Source organism: Sus scrofa, chromosome 9 (assembly GCF_054392235.1).
Source record: "Sus scrofa isolate SSC_HxYL_T2T_F1_AM1 chromosome 9, Sscrofa_HxYL_maternal_Yorkshire_Landrace_v2.0, whole genome shotgun sequence".
NCBI classification, from domain to species: domain Eukaryota; kingdom Metazoa; phylum Chordata; class Mammalia; order Artiodactyla; family Suidae; genus Sus; species Sus scrofa.
Genome location: NC_139391.1, coordinates 84,698,601 through 84,726,367, shown reverse-complemented (window position 1 = coordinate 84,726,367; position 27,767 = coordinate 84,698,601). Strand labels below are relative to the sequence as shown.

The following is a 27,767-nucleotide window of genomic DNA, read 5'->3' as shown; positions in this document are numbered from 1 at the left end:
TGTAAAAATACAGCATAAGTACATCTTCGATGAAAAGAGAACAAAAATATTTGAATTAGCTGTGGTGAGTTATTGCGAAATTGGAAAAAAATGAGTCTGGAAGATAATCCATGTACAAATAAAGATTAGATATGATCATTTATCTTTAGATGAAATGATAAAATTTCATGATAAAAGTTTTATAAGGATGAAACTAACCTAAAAATATCTTTGTCATTCTTAGATTTGCTCAGATCCATAAAGAGGAAAAAAGGAGAAAGAGCAAGAGGAGCAGGGAGGAAGGGGAGGAAAAAGAGAGAAAGAAAAAAAATGAAGGAGAGAATGAAAGGAGGGAAGTAAGAGAGGAAGAGAGAGAAGGAAGTTATTATTCTCAGTTCCCTTACACTAGTTCACCTTCTGCTGCATTCTAAATATTAAGTAAACCTTGCGAATTTGTGATTCTCTTCCAGAATAGCACCAGACTTCAGAAGTTTTGTTAAGGCAAAGGAAAATTCAATGAAGATGTTGGCAAGGAAAATGTGGTAATAAAAGTAATAAACTAATATTTATTAATTACTGTGTGTCAGGTATGGAACTAGGCATTTTTTATCTGTTATCTCATTGAACTCATGCCATTTCTCCACCCCCACTCATGAGGTAGATTTTAGTATTCAACTTCAAAAATAAAAAATTAATAAATAAACACAGGGTAAAGAAAGATATTTTAATAAACGTTACATATTTAGAAGGTAAAGTTTTCTGGAACTGAAACCATATATGACTCTAAAAATCCCTGCTCTTTATATCACATCTTACTGCTGAGAAGAGGCAATTGCTCTGCAAACTAATGATTTTTCTTAATGTTCAACTTAATCTGTTCATGATCCACATTTAATTTCAGCTCTCAAGAGGAAACTCCCAGTTTCTTGGCAAGTTTGAACCAAGAGTAGGATTCAGAAGATATAATAACTAAATCAGTGACTAAACTGATTTGACCATTGAAATAACTGAAACAATGGGTCTGTGATATAAGAGGAACAATAACAACAAAATGAATTTGAATTGATTGGCCTGATTACTTGCTTAAGGATTTACTTTTTAGGTTATTATGAATATATTTTTTGGCAATGTTTACAGTAGCCACTAAAGTTTGTAGCCCTGTTTCTTTGTTTATTCACTCATTTATTCAGTTCTGCAAACTCTATTCCAGGCCTATGATAGTCAATGTTGGATAAACCAGGCAAAGCGTTTTTGCTAATGGAGTTCACATCTACTAAAATATAGAAACAATAAATTCCATTAATCTCAGTAGTGCAATAAATACTAATAGAGTTATGAAAAAAGCAATGTGAAGAGTTTTATGACTTTTAACAAAATATTTCAATGATAAATCCTTGATGGTGGTCCTGAAGGATGCTTTATACAGAAGAATTCTGGGGGAAGACTCAAAGGCATCCAGGAAAAAAATACTATAGCACTTTTAGAAAATGGAAAGCAATTTGATAGGCACAGAGGCTGACTGCCAGAATGAACGTGAAAGACAGAGATGATAGAGAGTAGACTAATAATGAAAAACTGTAATGAGTTTATGTAACTGATGCAAATTAGAATAAAATAAATATATTAATACATGTGCTGCTACTTTTGTTTCTCTTACTGTTTTTTTTTAAATACAATCACCTTTCTTGAATCACCTAAAATAAACCTTGTTTTTCAGTTTTTAAGTGGTTCTGTGTGACCAAGAATATGATTTGATGACTATTATTTCTGCTCAGATCATTGAAATTATAATAAAGCATCTCAGAATGGATCAATAGAGTTTCAGATTGAGAAAATAACTCGATTCAGCAATATTTAGGAGATATTCCCTCTGGTTTGTAGCTTTTTAATCAGTGTTCCGGAATCTAGACCCATCGGCTTTTGAAACTGTCTTGAGGAAAAAGCAAATCTTAAGTGAGCATTATTCTATTACTAGGAAAGGAAAAGCTAAATGTGTTTAATTTCTTGTGATCAAATATTACTAAAGATCCTTTATCAAAATGTATTCAAAACTAAAGCAAGCATGAGAGATGCAATTGTTTGAGGAAATTAATATGTGAGTCTTAAAAATTAATGTAGCACATTACCTGCTTATCTCTGTTCACTAAAATACTCTCAATATCTGTCCTTTTCTCTTTCCGAATCCTCAATTATCTATATATAAGATGACAATTTTTTTTAACCTGTTCAATTTGCAAGAAAATCCAAAGATTCTGGATACCACCAATTTAGGTCCTTGGATGTAAAATATCCTAGAATGAATTTGAATGCTGTTACTCAGGCTTGGAAAGACCACACTCAAATTTATAAAATCTGTGATTGTTTAGTTCAGTTGCTTAGAAGAAAATACTCAGGAGTCACTTTTATGCAGTTGAAATTTCAGTTATCTGAGCTCTATTAATGAATTGTAAACAGTACGTATTTTCTGAGTTAGCCATCTGGTGACTGGTTGTTATTTGTCACTTTGGATTCTGGATAGATATCCAGATGTGTCAGCATTAAGGCATTTCTTCTATCAGGAACAGTCCATAATATAATTTCTTCTGAGAGCATATAAAGAGGAAGAACTCCATAAGAAATACCAAACATATTATAGCCATATAGCTCATGTCCAATTTCATTAAATTTAGGGTTGAACTCGAGGTTCGGCATTAGACTTTGAGAAATTAACTTTCTAAGCCAAAGGTTTGTAATCCATGATAGAAAAGAGATTGCATATCAGCAAGGTCATCTTTCCTAGTTTTATTAATCTCTTTTCATTCCTCCTATTTTTTTTTCCCCAAATCTGCATTCCTCTCAAAGGGGCAAATGTGGATTTGTCCGTGGAGGGAAAAAGGAGAACAGAGCAGAAGAGTCAAAGAGTGATTCTTGACATTTCTTAACTACTTAGGATTGTTTCTGGGGGAAAAAAAGTACTTTGTTTAGCTCTTTGCTTATGGCAAAGATTTTCTTGCTAGCGTGAGTTATATTGTGAGAATAATGCTGAGGAGTGTATACATATCTATGTATGACCTTATTTATTGCTTACCTAAAAGGAACATTGCTCTTTCATCCATGTGAATATGACAAAATAAAACTTGTATGATGTGTGTAGAATTATTTTGGAAAATATGCTAATTTAGGAGATTTGAGTATTGCTCAATTTTTTATGAAGTATATTTTTCCAGTGTTTTTCTCTTTTATGTAAATTTGATTTAATTTAGTTTGCTAATTTCAAGGGGAAAATAGAGTATGCAGTTTGACAGGGAGTATACAATGCTTTTTATTCTTTTACCTGTGTCTGAGTATGTGCATTTTTCAATAGAATGCAAAGATTTTGAGATTTCACAAAGTCTAAAACTCTAAAGTTTATAAACCTACCATTTATTTTATCAAAATTATCTTGAAACTTATTATAATAAACTATGATAGTATTTGCTGCATAATTTTTGCAACTTTAGTCGTTTAAGTAATGATATTTTCCAAAGATTATAATTTAGATTGGGTAGGATAGGGTTAAAACTAATTTTTTTTTTTTTTTTAGAAAAAAGATGATTAGGTAATCACACAAAGTATATTTTGTTCCTAGATATTCATTGCCAATTAATTCAATAATCTTGTTTGTCTCTGAAAAGAAGAGGATTAATAGAATTATTTAGATGATTTGGCCCATAGAGAAATTTAAATATTGGTTTAAATCCTCACTATAATGTGAATCTGAATTTTCTGTTTGTCTTAGCCTCTCTGTTTTCAGAATGAGTAAGTAGGTAGACAGAGGTTTTTTACTAGCCTGAAACCTACCAATTAATAAGTATTGAAGAAAGTGCTGATATAATTGAAAACAGGTAAAGGTGGAGGGGCTATAAAGAAGCAGAGAGAAAGGACTTTGGGGTCAGACTCAATGTATGTTTCTGTTGAGTGACAGACATATTCTCTTTCTAGCAAGCATTTTATGAATTTGTTTTATAACATTTTTCCTGGAAAATTTACGGGTAAATAGGGTTATGTTAATTTTGAAATGCATAGAATTTTCATAATAATCTTATGTAAATGTATATGACTAATTTAGAAAACCTGACCAATGTATCAGTTGTTTTCCTGAAAAGAAAAACAACAAAAAAGACATGATTTAAAAGAGTATTACAAAGTAAAATTATAGTTTAAGAGCTTAATATTTTTTTTAATTAGTCTGGATAGACATGAATTAGTTGTCAAAAGTTCAGTGTTGTCTTTTGGCAGTTGTGAAATAGAAAAATTACTGATTGCGTACAAAGATGAAGAACTCTAAAGATGAAAATGAACAAATCGTGCAGGACAGAGAAGAGATATGAATCTAATAGCTCTGGAAAAATATCAGACATATGATGAGGTTGAATGCAAAATATCACCTCACCATATATATATAGCAAGTATCACTTGGAGTATAAATAAAGAGTTTATAATTCAGCACAGACATGACATTTTTTTGCCTAATAGATTTAGCCCCTAGAGGGCTCATAGCTTCTGACACTTAGTCTATTCTCTTTTGTATCATGGGTTCCTTCTTCTGTGTGGCCATTCTGTTACTATTATGAACTATTAGGTTGTTCAGACAGCTGTAATTGCTATGTTTACTACACTAGGGTAAAATCACACTCTTTCTATTTTTACCCATTGGTCCCAATTTATTGACACAAAACAAAATAGCTTCCCTTTCTCTCAATAGTCTACTCTTCAAATCAAGGTTTTAGTAAGTTTTGAAGTTCGACTTTCTTTGTTTTAATAATACAGAGCACTTTAGGCATTGCAATACAGAGCACTTTTAGGCACTGCTTAGTGTATTTACTGTACTAACTAAATATTCTCTGGCCTTCAATGCTTCCTCTCAAAATGTGCCACTAAGAAATGGAGATGCTATTCCACCAGATCTGAGCAGGGCAGTCAAAAATATAAGTGTATTTTTAGTTAAACCATCATTTTGTAAGTGTATTTCAAACATGTGGCTGACTAAATCTACTCTATCCTGTCTCACATAAACTGCTGCTAAACTAAGCCTAAAGTGATGCTGTACTTGCAAAATATATTCTTTTGAACCTGAAATTGGAGTTTGCCTTTATTTTCAGTAAATTATATCTTTTTAATTTTAGCCTTTATTTTCATATGCTTGGAAAACTTAGTCTTAATCCATGTTTCTAGTTATTCCTCTTAATAGTTTCTAAAATTTTATATGTCATCTATTTCATATCATTTTTTAATGTCTTTGAACAGTGTGGAGGATTGGAAATATCTCTAGAGACATTTCTCCATGTCAAGATCAATCTATTGATTGACATTTTGGGGACCTAGATATTGAATCAACTATCGAGTCCAATTCACTTTTTTGACCTTGTCCTTATAGATATAATTATAAACTGACAAAAGTTTTACTGAGCTCAAGATGAAGTATTTTTTCCAATATGATAGATTATATTGGTGAAAATTAGGTCTTTTATAGACCTTAAGAAGCTCATGTTAGCATTAAATAAATATTCTATTTATTTCATTCATACTTACAAATAATTTTTGCAAAACCATCAGGCACTCTCAAACTAGCATAGTTCTACACCCCCAGAATCTAATATCTCCGGCTCTATGACCTTACAGCTAGGTCGGGAAGCAGCACCAAGAACCTGGTTCAAAAATAAAACCAGAATGGGTACAGCCTATGGCAATTTGTCTGAATAAAAATCAGAGGATCAATTTGGAGTCATGTCCTTTGAGCTATTTTGTATATTCAGGAAACTGCTGTGGAGTTTCCCATAATCGAGTACTGTATCAGTCAACATCCCAGCCAGAGACACAGAGATTTGAAACTGGAAAATTCAAGGAAGATTTATTTACTCAAAGAGGTTATCTACAAAGGTATGAGAACAATGGGACCACAGCAGATGGTGCATTCTATCTGTTACCAGCTCTGCTCTTGGGATAACGAGGGGATAGAGTCCTCACCAGGACCAAATGGGAAACTAGAAGATGCAGGAACATGTTGATGCGGTCCATGACAGACAGCTAGCACTCTAGAAACTAGAGAAGAGTGGAGAAGGGAGAGGAATGAAATGGAGATCAAAGGAAAACATCCAGCACCATCTTCATGGCCTATAAAAGATCAGGCTGACAGATAGATAGGGTAATAAATATTAAAATATTTCATGTGTGTACCCTCACCTCCTCTGTGAGGCCTATAACCATCCTGTTATTTCACATTTTCTCAGTGGCCTGTCAAGTCCTTTTTCTCTGGATTTTCTTCTTTAGTTTATTCATAAAGGATCGTTTAAGTTATTTAATCTTTAGCAGATCTGAAACTGAGGCTTAAAATTCCCACAGCTTAAGTGACAGAGCCAGGGATCAAACAGAGACATTAACTTCAAACTAATAGAGAAACTAATAGGCTCTTTTCTTCTAACTAATGTTATAAGTGTTCTGGAATGCAGTGTTTTCATTTGCGAAATGAGGAAAATTCACTGACATTGATGCATCTAAAATTCCTCCAACATCTAGCATTTAATTCAATTTTAAATGATTTAATATAAATATTAATGGTGATATAGGTCCTATGTATCTATCAAAAGAATTACTTGTAAATTTGCACTATTTGGGAGCAATTTTATTTTTCCTTTGTGCTTTTTTGCATGTCAAGAACACATGGTTCTTTTTTTTTTTTTCTTCTGTTGATACCAGGCATTTTAAACATCAAGTTAAACATCAAGACGAGATTGCAAAAGACTCCACATAGGGATACACTTTCAAAACAACTTAGCCACTTTGAAATGTAAATTTGATAAGCAAAAGCACTACTGACACAGTTACAGTACTCTGTGCAGAGCCCTAAGCAGGTACAGATGAGTTCAGTTTGTGATAAGAACCTGCACCTGTTGGCGAGCAGCATTTGGAAGAAGCCTGTCAGCAAATCCTAAAATAGCCAGAATGGGAAGAACATATTAAATTGTGAAGGGAGATTAAAGTGATATCTACCCATTGATGTACATCTGTAATTATGGGTTAAAGTCTGGTAGCCTATGGAATTCCCACTATTTTTGTTTAATGATATCACCTCTCCAGTTTGTGCCATGCCAGTCAAGACTTATACCATCACGGTTTCTTGTTATGGGTATCCTATGTCTACCTGGTCACAGCCTGGTGTTGAGAAGGAAACCGTCAGTGTGATCTGAGATTAAACTTCAAGGATTCCTACTGGTAAGTAATTATTTTAGTATTTGTCATTTTCTTGGCAATAGGTTTTGAGTTTCTTATAGTTCAATGAGTTTTTAAGTATTAGTTTGAAACAAAATATTAAGTTTCGATTTCATTTATTATGTGTATGTAAAGGGCTCTGACTTATGGGCTAATGATTTTAACATCATTGTAATTTTCCTTTGGAAAGTGAAGAGTACATTTTATCAGAGTGAGAAATAATGAATAATACATTTTTTTCGGCCATATCGTGGTGTATGAAAGTTCTGAGGCCAGGGATCAAATCCAAACCATAGCTGCAACCTAGGCCACATCTGTGACAATGTGGGATCCTTAACCCATTGTGCCACAGGAGGAACTCCAAGAAATCAGGAATAATATTTTAAGCTAGATCGCGAATTAGGATTCCTACAATAAATGCCACTCCTTTAGTAATTATCTAGAATAAGAAGGTCTTGAAACTTTCAAATAACATGTTAAATCAATTTCTAAAATTATATTTGCCATATTTTATTAATTGCTCATATAAAGAATACTGAATGTTTATGAAGGTGTTGAAAAAAGCACAGAAATATTTTACTTCTTTTTTTTTTTTTTTTTTTTTTTTTTTTGACTTCTGTCTTTTTTAGGGCTGCATCTGCGGCATATGGAGGTTCCCAGGCTAGGGGTCGAATCGGAGCTGTTGCTGCAGCCTCTGCCAGAGCCACAGATCCGAGCCGCATCTGTGAACTTCACCAAAGCTCATGGCAACGCCGGATCCTTAACCCACTGAGCAAGGCCAGGGATTGAACCCACAACCTCATGGTTCCTAATCGGATTCGTTTCCACTGCACCACACTGGGAACTCCAATTTTACTCCTTCTAACATATGATATAATGAAGAAATCCATATGTCCATACTGCCACTGCTACTACAGATGATTGGGAACATATTTATTAAGAAATACTAAGATTATTCTAGGAATTAATACTCAAAATACTTAACAACAGGTGCAATAGACATACTAACCAAGCAGAAGTGATTTGACCATTAGTAACTCATTGAGCTGAAAAGGTGGGTGCCATGTGAATATCAGCCTTGGTGGTAGCTATCACTATTTTTTTTTTTTGATTTTGTAAATGAGGAACTAAAATTTAAAAAGATTAAATAATTTCTCCAAAATCTATGCCAAAAATAAGATAAAAACATTATATATTGAACATAAATTGAGCTAAATCTTAAACCTCCACTCTAACCACTACATAAACATTGGCATTCTCTGTATAGGGCTTTTGCAAGTATAAAACAGTTTGTATTGAACATTTTGTCTTGGACTTGCCAATAACATCAATGTAGCCTAGAAAGTCTAGGAGTCACTTTAAGATTTGTAATCCAGTACAATAATTTTAAAAATAGGAAGCCAAACTCTAAAGAAATGAAGTAATGCTCTTTCTTACAGTATGTTTCATTCCTTTGACATCTTATCTAATTTTTTATGCTAGATATTTGAGACACTTTTCACTTATTAATGTTGAACTTATTGACAGAAACGCCAGGGGATGAACAGTGTATCTGGAGATGATTGCTTGACTTCAGATATTCACCATTTAAAAGACATAGATAAATTAATTTATAAACATGATTGAAATATCTTGTTCTTAACTCCATAGGTAAACATGGATGGCATCAGAAAGCTGTGTGGCATTTAAACTTAGCTTTTTAACACTTTTTCAGCAAAAACGAAAGAATCGCTAATGAGAACTGATGAGTCTGGAATTCTGACCAATAGACAGCCAGAAAGTGACCTCTTGTATACCCTTCTCCATCCTTTGAGTTTTTCAAGAGTGAGAGAAGATTTGGGTTTCAAGGAAATGTTATATACATAGGTTATTTCTTCTATCACTAAATACCTTGGCTTTTTAAATTAGGCTTTATAGATGCCTGACATAGCACAGCTTTAGTTTATTCCTTGATTGTTATATCATCCATTGTTTCCATCTACATTTACATTGTTAAAAACACAACAGGCCACAGATGCAGGCATTTATACTAAGCCCCACCTCACCAAACAAAGATTTAATTACTATTTCTGCCTTTCCCAGAAATAGTATCTTAAATTTATCAATCAGAAATTGCCTGATTGCCCTGGGTAGGTAAGCTACCTGATAGATCCCTGCCATCCCCGAAAATAAAGTAATCTTGCAACAACCAACCTGTTTTTCTCTCTACTGTGGCTTCCTTGTTCCTGCTCCCTTCCGATTATAATCCTTTCGTTTTGTATAGCCCTTTGGAGCATCATTTCTGATGGGATGCTGCCCAGTTCATGAATACCTGAATGAAGCCATAAGATCTTTAAAATTTATTCAGATGAATTGCTTTTCTTTTGAACAACATAAATAGCCTACATCTTTTGGATTGAAAGTCTCAGTGCATTCCTTTTCCAAATTGAAAACTCTTTATTCCTTGATAAATTTTTATGTTTACTTTCCTTCTGGATTTTCTTGGTCTGAGTCAAAATAATGTGATGATTCCAGGGAATAGCTGAAAATTATTTCCTTAAGAATCATTTTTGTTTTTTAAGGCACACCTAGGAATACAGTAGCCCATCATTTTTTTTTTTTTTTTTTGGAATTAATTTGTGTGATTTGAAGAGTCAGAGCATTCACGGAGTTGTAAGGAACTTCAAACTCCTGGCCTATATTGGCTAGCTGAGCTTTTGAGGACAGGCTCTTAGCCAAATGAGGATATTCAAATTAAAAACAACTACAAAACTCCAGTGCAACTTAACCATTTTTTCTTTTACTTCATTTATTCTCCCTTGATTTCTCTTTTCTACCTCTCTCTTCTTTCCCCATAAACTCAAGATTCCCCTTATGACTCACCCCTTAAATACATCCACAACATTCCAAAAGGAATTGTAAAAATAGCTCTTTCTAAAACGGAATGGAGGACGCCTTCCTATTCATTTGACTGTCAGGATTCATTGTCTAATAGAATATTGGATTATTTTCTTCAGGGTTCCCTGTTCAAAAATCAATGTTCTGCTAGACTGAGCGGACTGACAGTAGTGTAAGGCTTGCTAGACCGACAAATGCATGCCCTCAGAATTAGAATCCAAGGCTGCCCCTACTAATGATGAGAAGTAAATAAGGAAGAAAAATATGATTATATATGTTTCATTTACAGTCGTGATGACTTTCATGGATTTTTTTGGGGGGAAGAAGAAATACAGCTCAAGTTCAATAGGATATTAATTCAAAAGAAGGGATTAAAACTATCTCTTAATTACTTTTAGGGATGGATGAACTTGCCATAATTTGGGTTTATTGAGTATCTCAAATGTTTTCCCAAATGTCTGGTGTTTAAAAAAAAAATGCTTTCTCAGCTACCTTTGTTTTACAGATCTTGTGTAATTTATGGTAAATCCAAATGAAAATATTTTAATTTCTTTTGCAACTAATAAAACATTTGGCTTTATGCTTTTTCCTATTAATGTTTGAAATTTAGTTTCAATAAAGGGCTAAGTCTTCTAGAAGTTTTACATTTAATAGGAAAATATTTATTTTCTGGGAATAGTTATCATCTTTGCTCTATGAATATCACATGTTATCATCAAAGATGAGGAAGGAAATTTTAAAAGAGTACACATTGTGCATGGCCATGTTATATTGGTTTAGATGTAATTTGAATAAGAGCTTTTCCAGCACCAGGGTTTATGAAATTAAACCTTTTAGATAAAAGTTTAATTAATTTCACTTGTCTGTCAATATTTTTGAGAAGCAGCATTTTTTTATCACATTTACCCACTTTCTGTAATATAAACAAGAATAAGATTTTTAATTGTATGTTTGGTATAAATTTATGTCTATTTGGAATTTTACATGCCAGCAGTTTTGTTAAGTAATATCATTAACATAATTGATCTTACTGTCCATATACTAATACAGTGTGTGTATAAATATATATATATATATATACACTCTTTCTCTGTCTCTCTATATATACACACATACATACACAAAATAGTGTGTACATATATATTCACTATATATACACAAATATATATATTTACATTCTAAAAGCAACATCAGCAAGAGTGGCTTTTACTATGACTAAAAAGGCTGCTTTTTATCCTATACTCAGACCTCTAACAAAATCTCTTTGTGCTCAACTAGCCTATTTTTGTCATTCTTCTTTTACTTCTGGGACTTATTTGCAATCCCACCATATAGTCTGTGAAAAAAATACTCTCATTCTGTTGATGGCAATAGTGTTTTTCTCTAAAAAGACCCATTTCATCTGTGAATATAGTAATTCAGTTCATATTTTATATTGCTGGGGCTTTCCATAAAAAGGCAAACACCGTTTTATAATATTCAACAAGAGCTATATGTTATAGGCCATCAAAAATAACATCAAGGATTTATTTTTATTTGTATAGCAGAAATGCCACTTTTACCATTTTTCCCACCAATGCTCCCCATAGTATTTTATCTAGCCTGATGTTCTTTTCAGAGAGGAGATACTATGTTTAATCTGAAAATACATTTTCATATTTAGGAACACCAAAAGTCTAGAATCAACTAAACTGTGGTTTACTCTACTTCTGAAATGAGGGAAAAAATTTTGTTGGTGACCATTAAACATTCAACCCTGCCAGGAGGCATACCTGGCATTGGAGTCAATGTATTTCTTCTCTAAATACTTAGCTAGTTTTTCCTCAGACTGGCTCTGTCACTTGAACATAGCAAAACCCTCAGATCTGCTATGAATGAGCTGTTGTATAGATCCTCCAAAATCCATTTCTGCAGTGTTCAGACAATCCATCTAGAGAGGGTATGTGTGCAATTACCAGTTTCTTTAACAGATTTATAGTGAAGATGTGCTAAGGTCTGAAGAAATTAAGAGAATTTGGCAGACTGCTTTAGATTTTTCTTTAAAAATGTGTGTATTCCATTAGATTTGGGGCATGTAACCTTATTTGTTCAAAGAGGTTCTTCTTACCTCATTCCATGTCATTTCTACATTTGACTTAAGAAATTACATTTTTAAAATTCTTTGCTTCTTTGATAATTTCAGTACTCTGTTTTGCTGTTTTAAATTACCAAATGGAATCACCTTGAAAGCAAAAACAGATGCTTTGAAGATATTAATGATTTGCTCACAGCTGATGGTGATATAGGAACCTTGGAGAAAATGCTGTAATGGCCCTGCTAATGTGTGCCATTACAAAGATAGCTATTAAAATGCACAGGTGATATTGAACCTATATTATATTAACTGTACTCTTTATGAAAGATACTCTAACCTCACAGATTTGTGCTAGGGAGTCTTAAGTTTTTCTCCTTTACAATATGTCTATACCTCCTTTATACTGCAGGTTTGGGGTATTTTTGAGTTACTTTTCAGTTCTTAACCTTAAAACACCATGATGTCTCTTACTGCTTTTCCAGAAATGCATATTTTATTTGGCCCCATATCATTCCAGACAGGTTCAGTGAAACTTGGAACTGCTGAAAACATTTACTAATCCTCTACTGCTATTTGCAGTTGGAGGCAACTGTCTCCTTACATCCCTTTCCCACTCAACTCAGTGAAAATTAAAATTGACAGAAACAATTTCAAGAAGGAAAGTGGAAAAAATGAGCAAAGGAGTTGAAAAAATATATCCTCTTTTCTTATATTAAGGCCACTGTACATTGTTGTAAGTTTGTTTCTATTTTAAGGATATTTTCAAATATGTAAAATATGCATGCATTCAAATTACAAAAAGAAAATCAATATGAAGTACCTTTTTTGAATGCTAAGACAAATACTCTTCGGGGTAGTTCATTACATGCAGTCTATATATGAGTCAGTTGATTCTCAAAAGCTATAGTTGTAACAGGCAAAATGAATGGACATGAGTTCAAAAAGAGTTTTAAGATCACAGTGCATTAAAACTTACAAAACACCTTGGTTTTTCAGTGGTGTGGATCGGATAATCTGTGTAACGTTATAGCAGATTCTGCAGCATTATTCTTACCTTTTCGTATCTGTGCAATGAGTTTTTTGCTTTAACTATAAGTGAAAGACATGGTTGACTGAAAAGAAATTTACTGGGCAAATCTCATGCTTCAGGGTTTTATATCCAGATATTTCTTTCCACTAAAAACTTACAACAGAAGTTGCATCACTGCTTGTTTAATTTGTTTAATTTTTAAATCTTCCATTTCTTTGTTTAGCGTTTCTTGTAATTTATCAATCTTTGCCTCCATTTTTTAATTTTTTTTTTCCTGAGATCTTAGATCATCTTTATTACCACTGCTCTAAAGTCTTTTTCTTAGAGGTTGCCAATCTCCAGTTCACAGCTGTTTTTCTGGGGTTTTGTCTTGTTCTTTAATCTGGCTCATATTCCTCTCACTTTTCATTTTATATAGTTTTTTGTGTGGTATCCTTTTTGCAGTCTACTACTGCGTTGTAGCATTTCTTGCTTCTGGTGTCTGCCTCCCTGTCAGTGAAGTTGATACTTGTGCTGGCTGCATGATGAGAGGGATTGGTGCCTGCCCCCTGGTAGGTGGAGCTGTTTTGTCCCTAAGGTGAGTGAGGTTTTGGCTCTGGGTATAATTAGAGGCAGCTGTGTAACTAGGCGGACTTTAGGCAGCTTGTTTGCTGACGGGTGGAGCTGTTTTCCCACATATTAGTTGTTTGCCCTGGGGTTTCTCAGCCCTGATGGTGGGGCCAGGTTTTTTTCCAAGATGGTAGGTTGCAGAGGAGCTGACACTACATAATCATTCCTAGAAACTCTCCTTCCAATGTTTTGTCCCCACCGCGAGAAAGTCATCCTCTGCTTTCCCAGGAGATCCTCCAGGACCCTCAGGTAGGTCTGAACCAGATTCTTATGGACTCCCTGCTTTGCCCTGGGACCCCAGGGCACATGAAGGCTTGTGTGTGCTAGGGGCAGAGTCTTTTCCCCGCAGTCCCATGGAGTTCCTGTGCATAAGCCCTGATGGTCTTTAAAGCCAAATTCTCTGGGGGCTTCTCCTCCCAAAGCCAGACCCCCAAGCTGGGGAACCAGATGTGAGGTTTGGAATTCTCCTGTCAGAGAGCCTCTTCGATAAAGTTATTTTCCAATCTCGGTTGCCTACCCAGCAGGTATGAGATTGTTTATATCACAAAAAGGACCCTCCTACCATCTCAATGTGGCTTCTTCTTTCTCTTTTGGTGTAGGGTATCTTTTTTTGGTAGTTTCAAGGTGATTTTGCTGATGGTCCTTCAGCAGTTTGTTGTGATTTTTGTGTTTTCTGAGAGGAGGTGAGCTTAAGGCCTTCTACTCTGCCATAAATGTCCATCAACAGAAGAATGGATAAAGAAGATGTGTACATGTATAGAAATGGTGTTATACTCAGCCATAAAAAAGAGTGAAATGCTATTTGCAGCAACATAGGTGGACCTAGAGATTATCAAACTAAGCGGAGTTAGCCAGTGAAAGGCAATCATCATATATCACTTACACGTGGAATCTTAAAAAAGTATCCAAATGAATTTATTTGCAGAACAGAAACAGATTTACAGATTTTGAAGACAAACTTAGAGTAACCAAAGGGGACAGGTGTGGTGGGGAGGGATGGACTGGGGATTTGGGATTGGCATATGCCCACTGAGGTGTATGGAATGATTGTTCAATAGAGACCTGCTGTTTAGCACAGAAAACTCTACCCAGTATTCTGTGATAATCTATGTGGGAAAAGAATCTGAAAGAGAATACATGTGTGTACATGTGTAACTGAATCACTTTGTTGTGCAGAAGAAATTATCACAACTTTTTAAATCAATTATATTTCAATAAAACCTTAAAAAAATGAAAAAAGAAATTAAGTTGCAAACCAGTACACCTTTGAACAGTTTATGGTTGGTTGGTTGTCATACACAATGTATTAACATTTAAAAAATTCTACCTGTTTATTTGGAAGTTCTGTATTACTTAAAAAAAATTGAAGGCAACACTGGATTCTCATTCCTCTAAGGCAGTGTTGGCTGGGATCAAGTATTTCTGACAGAGACTAAAATTTTTCTTGTTTTTGTAATTTGCAAGTGTCAGCTAAACTAATTTACCAATGCATATGCAGAGAAATTCCTTTTATATCAAATTATTTCTAGTATTTGTTCTGAAATAATTTACAAACATTATTTTGGGGGGAGCCTTTAACATTACAGATAATTTACAAACTTTTTAGGAAATCAAATAAAACATTATGCAACTTTCATGTATCATACATAGTAAATTAAGAGAAATAAATGCAAGAAGTTTATTTAGTTTTAGGTAAGCATGTTTTATGAGCATTTTATTTTAATTTTATTTTTAATAGTGAATGTATATAAAGGTAATTTCAACTTTTCTCTCATTTGACAGCTTTTATAAAAATCGACTTTAATGATTGTAGGAAAAAGTCTGATTTTTAAACATAGATGCAAAAAATTATATTTTTTTTCGGGTTTAATTTGGGAATTATATATAGGTTGAAATTTAACTACCTGTAGAAAACAATAATATTTGACTAAGGAAAAAAATAGAAGTCTTTTTTTTTTTTTTTCTTTTTTACAGCTACACCTGCAGCACATGTAAGTTCCCGGGCTAGGGGTTGAATCAGAGCTGCGCCTGCTGGCCTATACCACAGACACAACCATGGATCCAAGCTGCATCTATGACTTACACCACAGTTTGCTGCAACACCAGATCCTAAACCCATGGAGCAAGGCCAGTTATTGAACGTGCATCCTCACAGACACTATGTCAGGTTCTTAACTTGCTGAGCCACATTGGGAACTCCTGGAAGTCTTTAAGTAGATGTTTAAATAGGGGTCACAGTGAAAACACCTGTGACATTTAATACTGCTCAGGTCCATCTGTGTAAGGAACCATCTGAGGGCACATGTCAATGCAGACCCATCTGATTTTCAAAAGTGCCAGCCATGATCTCTTGTTATGCATTGCATGGATTCTCAATTTGTAACTGGTTGTGTTTCAAAGGAGAAATTATCAGATTTCTTAATTAAAAAGAGATAGAACCAACATTCCTTCCCACTTCCCATCCACAACCACCACCAATTTTGTTCAGGAATTAAAGTCCATTATTCAAAATTCTGGATTACTGTTTATGACCAGAGTCAAAAGTATCTCAAGTCATCAAAACACATCTTAACACCTATGTTATGATTTTTAATTTCATTGTTGTACACTTTTGTTAATGCAAAGCAATATTTTTTTTTTTTTTTTTTTTTGCTATTTCTTGGGCCGATCCCGCGGCATATGGAGGTTCCCAGGCTAGGGGTTGAATTGGAGCTGCAGCCACCGGCCTACGCCAGAGCCACAGCAACGTGGGATCCGAGCCGCGTCTGCAACCTACATCACAGCTCATGGCAACGCCGGATCCTTAACCCACTGAGCAAGGGCGGGGACCGAACCCGCAACCTCATGGTTCCTAGTTGGATTCGTTAACCACTGCGCCACGACGGGAACTCCAAAGCAATAATTTAAAGTAATCTTCAGAGACAAAAAAGAAAGAATTTGGTCTAGAAATTATGCAAAAAACTCCAAGCACTAGAAGGCAGCCTGCATTATAGAATGTCTAAGGCTTTCTTCTTTAAAAAAAAAAAAAATCATTATTGAAGAATAGCTGCTGTACAATATTATATAAGTCATAGGTGTACAAGATAGTGATTCACAATTTTTAAAGGTCCATTTATTATTATTATAAAGTATTGCCTATATTCTCCATGTGCACAAGATATCCCTGTAGCTTATTTTATACCTAATACTTTGTAGCTCCTAATATCCTATCCCTGTATTGCCCCTCCCTCCTTTCTTCTCCCCACTGGTAACCACTAGTTTGTTCACTATATCTGTGAGTCTATTTCTTTTTTCTTATACTCACTAGTTTATTATTATTATTATTATAAGTGATATCATGCAGCATTTTTCTTTGACCTTTTTCACTTTGCATAATACTCTCCAGGTCCTTAGGTACACAAGCTCTCCTCATCTGTTGATGGACACTCAGGTTGCTTCCATACCTTGGCAATTGTAAATAATGCTGCTATGAACTTTATGGTGCATGTATTTTTGCTAGGTCATATGATAGTTCCATTTTAGTTGTTTGGGAAACCTCCATACTGTTTTCCATAGTGGCTATACCAGTTTAAAAATTTACAGTTCCACCCACAGTGCCCAAGGGTTCCCTTTTCTCCACATCCTTGCAGATATCTTTTATTTGTGGTCTTTTGATTGTAGCTATTCTTACAGGTGTGAGGTGATTTCTAATTATGGTTCTGATTTGCATTTCCGTGATGATTTGTGTCATCGATGTTGAGTATTTTTTAATATGCCCACTGGCTATCTGCATTTCCTCTTTGGAAAAATGTCTATTCAGTTCTTTTCTGCCCATTTTTAAATCAGATTGTTTGGTCTTTTTTTTTTTTTTTTTTGATGCTGAATTTTATGAGCTGTTTGTTTATGTTGGATATTAATTCCTTATCAGTCATATCATTTACAAATATTTTCTCCCTTCCAGTAGGTTGTCTTTTCATTGTGTTGATGGTTTCCTTTGATGTGCAAAACCATTTAAGTTTAGTTAGGTTCCATTTGTTTATTTTTGCTTTTGTTTCCATTACTTTAGGAGATGTATCCAAAGAAATACTGCTACTATTTATGTCAAAGGGTGTTCTGCCTATGTTATTTTCTAGGAGTTTTATAGTGTCTGGTCTTACACTTAGGTCTTTAATCCATTTTGAGTATATTACTGTATATGATGTTAGAGAATATTCTAATTTCATTTTTTTTACATGTAGCTGTGCAGTTTTTCCAACACCACTAATTGAAGACTTTTTTTTTTTTTTTTTAAATCACCAGCAGGAATCAAAGAGAATAATGTACAAGAATACAAGAGTAAATTCATTATTAAATAACAAAGACCTAATACCATTAGCTATATTTATTTAGTATTTAGTATATTTAGTATCTAGTATATTTATTTAGTATTTAATATCCCTATACTAAAGATACACATTTGTATTCTATTAGATGCTGATATTTTCCCCAAGTGGTCCTAACAACTTGTGGTTACTAACAAATTTGCTTTTTTATACTTTTCAATTCTCCATTAGGAGGTAAAGTCTTCCTTCACTTTGAACTTGGGCCTCTGTGAGTGCCTTGACATATAGAATTGCTGGAATTTATGCTTCATGACTTACTTCCAAAGTTAGATCATGAAAAGTGATATGTCTTACACCTGGTCCTCACAGTCTCAGGGAACTCATCCTTGGAAACCAGCCACTCTGCTGTAAGGAAGTAGTCAACAGCCCAAGTAAAGTCTTAGTGAATAGCCATCATCAATCACCATAAATGTGAGTGGAAAAACTTTCAGATGATTCTAGCCCCCAGCCTTCAAGATGTCCCTTTGACACAGAGTGAAGGAGAGATGAGTTATGTCTTTAAGCAAGCCCTACTTTCACATTAGAGGGGCAGAGGAGAGGAAATTGAAGCAGTGGGAATTGGAGCAAGTGATTAATGTTTCTCATACCCTCCCCCCAATTTATAAATATTTTCTAAGCTCTAAGACTACATATCATTAGGGAAAAAAATCAGCCCCTACTTTGGAAATTTTTACCTGTGTGATAAAGTCCTAGTTAACAATCCCCACCTTTTTTTTTTTTTTTTTAAGCTAACTGCATATTCATACCGTTATACTGATAGAATTTGTTCCAGAATGATAGAATTGTATTGTTTCCTTGGTCCCTACCCTTCCACAGCAAAGTGTTGAAATGGTTGTCATGTTACAAATTTATTAAAGCAAAAGTACATTTTCAGAGAGAGCTTTGTGTGGCCTCCTCATAAGTAAAAGAGAGGACCTGCCTCTCTTTACAGTTGTTTTTATATCCCCCTTGCTGAGACCTGAGTGGGGACCTGATTTCTCCTGCCCCAGGCCCACTAATTTCTCCTGCCCTGGCAGTGTTGTTTGTTCCCTGTATGGGGCATATTTGATCCTCTGACTGGTTTCAGGCAGGATACATTATTTGCATGGGGAACAGGTTATATTGAGACAGGGTAAGGAATAGGCCACATTCCTTCCCTAGTAGGGAGTGAGCAGCCCAGGCTGCTCAAGGTGGGGGAAGGGGCATTACAATGAGACTTGGCCAGAGGCTTTTGGGTTTAATCTCCTTGAAGGGGACTTGAAGCCTATAACAATACAACTTAGATCTCATATATTATCTTGAAGAAGATAGGTAATACATAGTTAATTCTATCATGAAACTCTTATACAGATACACTTTTACCATAATTAAAACATATAAGAACAAGAATTTTTTATAAAACTAAAAACTTTTATAAAAATTCTGTCAAAACTATTTCGTGAATACTAGCTTCCAGATAAATATTTCTAACAATTTTCTAATGTATCAGAATATATGTTAAGTTATTTTAATAGAGCCTACAAATCTATTTAGGATATTTCTAATTGGAATATAGTAAATACACTGCATTCATTTTGGTCACTAGTCATAGAATGGTGCCCATTTATTCAATAAACACATTTATAAACTTTATAAAAACTGATTTTCATTTATCATTTGCTCAGAGTGGGACATTTTCTTCCTTTATTTAATGATATAATTTTAGAATCATGAAGCACTGCAGTAATTATTTCATTATGTTTTAACTTGAAGAATACTTAGTACCTAGCTCTTATGGATATTGTGAAATCACTTACTTTTTAACATCTTTAAATCTTCATATGAAATCTGTCATAAAATATACTATGCTGTTGTGATTCTTTCATCCTTTTCTAAGCTGTCATCGCAGTTGTCAATTTTCCTTTGGGAATATGTTCTAAATATGTTTTTGCAAAACATCATAGTAGGGCTTTCAACTAAGTGTCTAAAACCATTCACTATGAACACAGGGTAAATTGGGTTACATTGGAATGACAGTATATTCATTTGCAAGTCCCCTGACACAGTCATTTCAATAACTTTAGCGTTTACAGTCAGCTCCCAGCTGCAGAAGGAAATTCAATGGCCTCATTATTGTGTCTGAACTGAACTGTGTCACACAGGAGGAGATCTAGAGTCAGAGGCAGATTGGGGCCTTCCGGTTCATCTGCAGTTTGAGCTGGTTCAGCAGCAGAGGCAGAATCAGGAGCAGGATAGCATCAGCTCTTCCATGGTAAAGCTCTGGTTTGTCTGTAAATCCTAAACGAATAGCAATTTTTTTTCCTTTGAGGTGCACAGAATTCTTTTGAACTCCTGTTGGATTCAGGGATCACAGGGATCAGCTTGACTCCTGGAAGCAGGATGTGTTCATTCAGAGGCAGCAGCTTTGGCAGCCAAAGGGGATTGTCAGAGCCTATTTTCCTTTTAGCAGCAGGAGTAAGTACTGTAAAGAAACAGGGCTCAGGGAGGCTGCATGATGCATAAACAGTATGTAATCCACTGAATGTACTGGGAATTACAGAAGAAGGGGAATAGCAACACAATTCTGCTGATAACTACACTGGGGGAGTGGGTAGACCTCTACACCTTATAGCCCACTGCTTGTTAGAGATGCTTTTGTTTTTGGAGGAGGGAAGATGTACTGTGTAAGCTGCTGTCCATCTTTAATTCAATCTCCATAATTTTACCAAAAAGGAAAAGAAAATTAAGGTGATGGAACTGAATTCAGAATAGGTACATCTCTTTCTTTAATCATACTATTTCATGTCACTTATTCATTCAATGAAATTATTAAAGGTGTGTGGGGGAAGCATCAAAAGAAGTAAAGGATAATGCTGAGGTTAGCAGGGAAGCCACTGCTCTATGCACAAGAGAGAAGAAAGTATACTTCGAAGAATTATCTTAACTATTGTATGAAACATGAAATCGTTTCCTGGGGATTTGTATTATAGCCAGTATTTGACTCTTTGAGTAGACTTGAAAATACTCTGGGCAGAAATAAATAAGACTATCATCAATCATTGGATATTTATTTAAGGAGGACTGTTTTCTTCTTTCTTCGCTGTTTGTTTAATGGCCCACATAGCATGACTCCTGAAGGCTATGGCTCCAAGCCCTGAAGGCACATGCCCAAAATCCAGCACATGGCCTCCCCATGCTAATTTACCAGCACTATTAAGAAGGAAACTGAATGTAGGAAACAGCAGCAGAAAAAACAGAAGGGCTTGGCCAAACATAATACTTGCAGCTGCGTTTCTGTTTTTGAGAGAGCTCTGATGTGCCAGACCTTCATGGCAGTACTTTTAGGAGAACGGGATTTGGCATGGTTGTCTTCCTCTGGAAGAAAAGAAATGGAAGGAACTCCATTATTTCATTTTGAAATTGCCCTCTTCCTTCCCATTAAAAGGAGAAGATTTTAGGCTATTTCTCACGAAAATAAAATAATGAACAACTTAGTCAATCCTTATGGAAAAAAAAGAATGTTTCCTTATGTGATAATATTTTTTTAGTATAGTTGTGTCATTTAGATAGGTGCCTTTCATTTATCACTATGATAATATGAAGAACACTGTGATGCTCTAAAAGCAGCTTTAGTAAGATTGATTCAAGCAGTATGAAATTTGTGATAGGAGTTCCCACTGTGGCACAGTGGGTTAAGGTTCCAGCATTGCCACCATCTGCAGCTTGGATCTGGTTTTGCCGTGGCTGTGGCATAGGCCCCAGCTGCAGTTCTGATTTTACCCAGGCCCAGGAACTTCCTTATGCCACAGGTGCAACCATGAAATGAATGAATGAATAAATAAATAAATAAGACATTTCTGATGGAGGCGTGAAAACCAGTTAGGAGGCTCCCACAATAGGCTACAGATAAGTAAATAAGAAAGATAGATACAGCACAGAGATGAAATCTCTTGACCATTATAACTGACTGTACAAAGTAAGAAGAGCTTAAGATGTGGATTATATTTGTATCATGAGAAACTGGAACCAAAGTAAGAGGGAACAAAAAATTTTAAGTACATACTACATGTTCAGTTTACTTTTAGTGTTTGGGCTGTCAGAGGACCTGAAATCAAACTCTTGAGCAGAAAAGAAATAACAGTACAACTGATAGAAGTTTTGGAGTTATTAGCACAAATGTAATCATGAAAATAGGAGCAATTTCCCTGGAAGAGAAAGTATTGTGAGAACAAACCAAGGGCAGAACTTTGAGGAATCCCAACGTTAACAAAAAGAGAGAGGATAAATATTTAAACTTTTAGAGACCACTTTATTCCTCAAATTTTTTGTTTATGTTGGGGAGAAAGAAATTTTCCTCTACCCTTCTAGGTTCTTCTGGCCAGTCTAATAATGAAAAGACATGACATGGATTATTAGGAGCAAATCAAATAAAAGCTTATACTTGTATTCATGGAAAAGATCCAGGAAAACTGAGTAACTCAAATGGCTATAACTCTCACCTTAAATACCATCCTTAGCAAAAGACAGAAAAGGGTGTTGGTGTAGTGGTTTGAGACTTGAAAGGGAAGAAGGCAATTTATGTGGAGACGAAAAAACAAATATTTGTTAAAGTGTTTGTTTGGCCAAGCAGAGACAATGGGTCACAGAGATAAATTTTAACAAACAGATTTTGTTAGGTTCCTCTCTATGTACAAATTCAGTTCTACTATAGTAGCTGTGGTGATGGCTCCCTTGTTCTAACAGGTCCTCTATCTACATTCTTTAGGCAATTAGGGAAGCTCAGAGGTTCTTTCTGCGTATTTTTGGGCCTTGATTGTTTCAGCTTGAAATAATTTGGATACCAAAGAGATATTTTGGGATGGCATTTTTTTCCCCCTATGTTTAGTTATATGCATCATATGGACAGTTGTAGTAATTTTAAGAGAATAGGAAGAAGGGTTCCCTGGTGGCCTAGGGATTAAGGAATCAGCACTGTCACTGCTGTGGCTCAGGTTCTATCCCTGGCCAGGGAACTTCTGCACTGTGCAGGCACACCCAAAAAGAAAGAGAGGATGTAAGAATAGACTTGGAGGAGTTCCTGTCATGGCTCAGTGGTTAACGAATCTGACTAGGAACCATGAGTTTGCTGGTTCAGTCCCTGGCCTTGCTCAGTGGGTTAAGGATCTGGTGTTGCTGTGAGCTGTGGTGTAGGCCATTGGCTACATCTCTGATTAGACCCCTAGCCTGGGAACCTCCATATGCTGAGGGAGCGGCCCTAGAAAAGGCAAAAAGACAAAAAAAAAAAAAAAAGGAATAGACTTGACTTGGAATGCAAAAAAGAATGTAAAGAATATTAGAGAAATAAAGACTCAAGTAAATTCTTGGAGGACTATTATATGAAAAAGACTTGGCCTTTTTCCTTTCCTCCCTCTCTCATTCCTATTCTTTCATCCTCCGACTTTTTTTTTTAATGGAGACAGAAAAAAATCTAATATGAAATTTAACATGGAAAATTTAAACAAATCCACTAGACATAATACAGTCTATGTAAGTTTTAAGTACCATTCACATTCTTCTTGCTAGCTGTGATTTGGGGGAATAAATATTACAAAGTAAAGGGCACAAATATAATGCAAGATTTTTAATGAAATAAATTCTGTATTAACATCACTCAGTTTGTGATTTTTCTACTATACAGGCTATGCCATTATGGTCATATAAACAGATAATACTGTTATACCTATGTTCTCTTTCAATCATTTGATTGAAAAACTAAATAAGTATTTATTCAATTGAGAGGTAACAGGTTTAGTTCAAACATTTAATATTTAATGTAGAATTTTACTATATTTTTATTTGAAAAAATATTATGTGGGTATTAGCAATTTGAAGAAAGTTTCTAAAAGGACAGCATTTATATTTTTTATTCTATAATGCAGTGTTGCTTTTATTTACTTCTCATAGAAAAAGTAGAAACAGCAATAGAAAAAACATTTGGCAAATGATTAAAATAAATAAAAATATTTAATGAATATTTTATGAACTATCACTGAGTAATTGATTAAAATAAATAAAATGATTTATTAAAATAAATGAAATGATTAAATAAAAGCATTTAATGAATATTTTATGAACTATCACTGAGTAATAGATTAAGATGCTGTTGTTGATTGGGTGAGCTGCAACCCCCACATCAAAGATGGGAAATTTCACTTACAAATAGGTTTAACATCTTTCAGCCAAACCAGTGTGTTTTCTTGACTTTTTCTTTGATAACAATCACTGGCAATCTCTGTTATTGTCTGTTTCTACCTCATCTTTCCAAATTACAATGTTGTATGTGCCCCCAATAAGAACTTTATTTTTAATATTAAGTTTTGAGGAAAGTTCTTGGTTTTAAGTGTGTCTCTACAGTCCAAAGCTAATTTTTTAATAGCACTCTAGAGGGAAATCAAATGTAGCTTTTCCCTCCACCCCACCCCATTTAGGTCCTTTCCAAAAGAAAAGTGAAAATGTTAAGAACTTTCCAAAATATTAGGTTCATCAGATGATGTATAATTTGATGATCACAATACTTTGACCACACACTTGTAATTTAGTAAACATAATGAAGAAACCTTAGGAATATTTTATTTTCCTCTTTATCACCCTTTTTATATTAAGCAGAGTTAAGAAACATGTTTATCAAATTCCAAAAAGTGTAACTCTTTGCAAGGGAACCAATGTTTCTATGTAATTCTTTGGCGCAAGTAATCTTAAACGTTTGGATCCATAATTGTATATTGGAACGCCATACTCCACTTTTACTTACTTTGGCAAAGACAAACATTAAAGAAGTAATCATGAAATTCAGGTCCTGGGGAAAAATAAAGCAATAATACCATGCACACACTGAGACATAACTATACAAAACCAGTTTTTGGGAGTTGCCATCGTGGCGCTGTGGAAATGAATCTGACTAGGAACCACGAGGTTGCGGGTTTGGTCCCTGGCCTTCCTCCCTGGGTTAAGGATCCGGCGTTGCCGTGATCTGTGGTATAGGTCACAGATGCGACTAGGATCTGGCATTGCTGTGGCTGTGGAGTATGCTGGCAGCCATAACTCTGATTAGACCCCTGGCCTGGGAACCTCCATATGCCATGGGTGTGGCCCTGAAAACAAAACAAAACACAAAACCAGTTTTTGTCCTCAGAGAGTTCAGCTGATACATGTAAGCCACAAAAATAACGATGCTTTTTTAAAAAGTTATTGGTTCTAATATGAGACTGTACAATAGCATGAAAATGCTAAAGAGGGAGGTATTTATTCATAAAAAGATCAAGGTAGAGTTCAGCAAAACTCCATTTGGCCAAGGGATTGTATCTATTTGCTTCACTGTAGTGTTTCCACTATTTAGTAACAGTTCATGTTCCATATCAGGAGTTGGATATAAGAATTCAGTAATTGAGTGTAATAATAGAATGAAAGAATTGATTAATTAAGGACATTAGAATTTTATCTTGTATCTTTAGGAGTTCAGCATAGAGGGATCAGATGAGAAAGAAGGAAGCTTAATTTAAGATCAGCAGCAAGCAAATGGTATTGAAAAGGTGGAGTCAGGATAGAACATCCAAAATTTCACTCTGGAACATTTTGAGTTTGAGATGCTTACAGCAGTCCAGGTGAACTTGAAGAAAATTTAAATTGATATTAATACCGTCAAGAGATTAAAGTGATTTGTGTATATATTTTGTAGTTGAAACTACGGGAAAGAGTAAATGGGCCCTGAATGAAGCAGAAGAGACTAGGGTGGGTAATGAAGCAACATTAAGAGCAAAATAATCCATACAGACACCCTTAAATTTCCAGTTACAACGCATTCTCTCTCAGGATGTTAATGATGAAAAAGAGTGAAGAGTTGGTGGCTTAATGGGAGGCACAGTTGAGCTAACATTTACTTAAAGGAGATTTCTGGCTGAGAAGAGAGAGCTGATGAAAAGAAAAAGTTGGAGACACAAGAACAGGAAACTTGACTCACCACAAAGCTAGAGAGTGAGGAAAGGGTTGTCGTAATGAATGGGGCTGAAAGCCCCACACTTCCAAGAGGATGGTTGCTTTACTTCTAAGGGAAGAGGAAAAATTGAGACCCTTTACTGAGAGTGGGACAGAAGGAAATTTGGGGAATGTTTCTATTTGACTCCTCCACGTTCATGATGTAATAAGATAGATCATTTTCTCAAAGCTGTGGCTGGCATTAATCAAAGAAACCTTAAGAGAATGATAAAAGTTCAGAATAACTCTGTACTGAAGGTATGTGATGGCTGATAGAAATGACCCAAACCCAGAGGATTACTATCAAATAACTTTAAAAACACAATGTAGTTTAGAGAAGCTAAATTTGTAATAGTCAACACCTCCGAACAATTTCTCTAGCTGTGCTTGGTAATGGGAATAAGAAGAACAAAACAAAAAGAACACAAAAGTGGATTTGACCTAGGAATTTTGACTAGCTGAGGGAGTAGTGGCAGGTCAAGGAGTAAGGCCATGTTTTCAATAGTTGCAGGTACAAGTGAAGCCAGAGAATGATACTATGGAATAACAATTTTAGAAACCTAAGGATTGAGAGATTTTTAAAGCAACTCAACAGTAAGTTTTGTGATAATTATGATGAAATAGAGTTGTGGTTAGAAAGTAGGTATTTTCAAAATGGAAGATGGAGAGGAGATGAATATAGAATCCTGGAAATCACCATAGCCTGAAAGTGGGAGGAGGCATTGATGGCAGCATTGATAATTTTCAAAGTAATCCAATACAATTCAATCTTTGCTCTGAAAACAATTTTTTTTTCTAATCATGAAATTAGGGTGGAAAAAAAAAAAGAACAGTGACAACAACAACAGCAACAGGCAAATAACCATCATGACCATCATCATCATCACTGTGAGTGTCTTTCTTTATCTTTTTAAATACCTTCTCTTAATTCTAATACCACTTCTGTTATGTTGGCAGGCACTGTTATTGCTATAGATGAGACAAAAGAAAGGTTAACCTAAAATTTAAAACTCTCAAGGGCATAACTTGAATCCGAGAATTTGGGATAAAAGTGTAGTGTTCTTTACATTACTTACATTTGTACGTGGTTATCTATTGAAGTTGTTGGTCCGTTTCATTCATCTCCAACTTGAAAGTGTCAGGCAACACAAATCAGCATTTCTATTTTAAAGCAGAGAGACAAAATTCTAAGAGAATTTAGAGGTAAGTTGATAATGTGTATAAATATATATAAACATACATAAAAGTTTCATTATATATATATATGTATATACAATGTTTGGTTTTTATGAGGTACATGAAGTCCTTAAGAGTTAAGATGTGTCTTCTGTGTTCAGACAAAATACGTAGTCTGAACACTGAGGAAATGAGTTTGCTAATCCCTACAAAAAAGATATTAGATGCTTTTGGGGCCACCTTATTTATCTCATTTTAGCTCAGGTTGAGTTCATAGTGCTTGCCTGGAGAAGGTGATGGAAAAGTAAAGACTTATTAGAGTAAGAGGCAGCTGAGTAGTACAATCAACATGGACAAATTATTGTGGCAAAATGTTTCTTTTGTATAAAGCAGTTGACAGAAGACACCCACTTTCAACTATGTATCCATTATTAAAACAGATAAGGTACACTAGATTTTAAGCTAG

At 34.9% G+C, this 27,767-nt stretch overlaps 1 long non-coding RNA gene across 3 annotated transcripts in view; it reads left to right on the top strand.

The window, feature by feature from the left end:
- Window positions 1-6,846: 6,846 nt before the first annotated feature.
- LOC146400015 (uncharacterized) overlaps window positions 6,847-27,767 on the top strand; it is a 400,690-nt gene continuing 379,769 nt past the window's right edge. For 2 of the 3 annotated variants that reach the window (XR_014816807.1, XR_014816808.1), the window contains exons 1-2: window positions 13,817-14,045; window positions 26,937-27,013. This is a non-coding gene — a long non-coding RNA (uncharacterized LOC146400015). Of the gene's footprint in view, window positions 7,210-13,816; window positions 14,046-26,936; window positions 27,014-27,767 lie in introns of those variants that run through there. The other variant, XR_014816806.1, reaches the window with a different exon arrangement.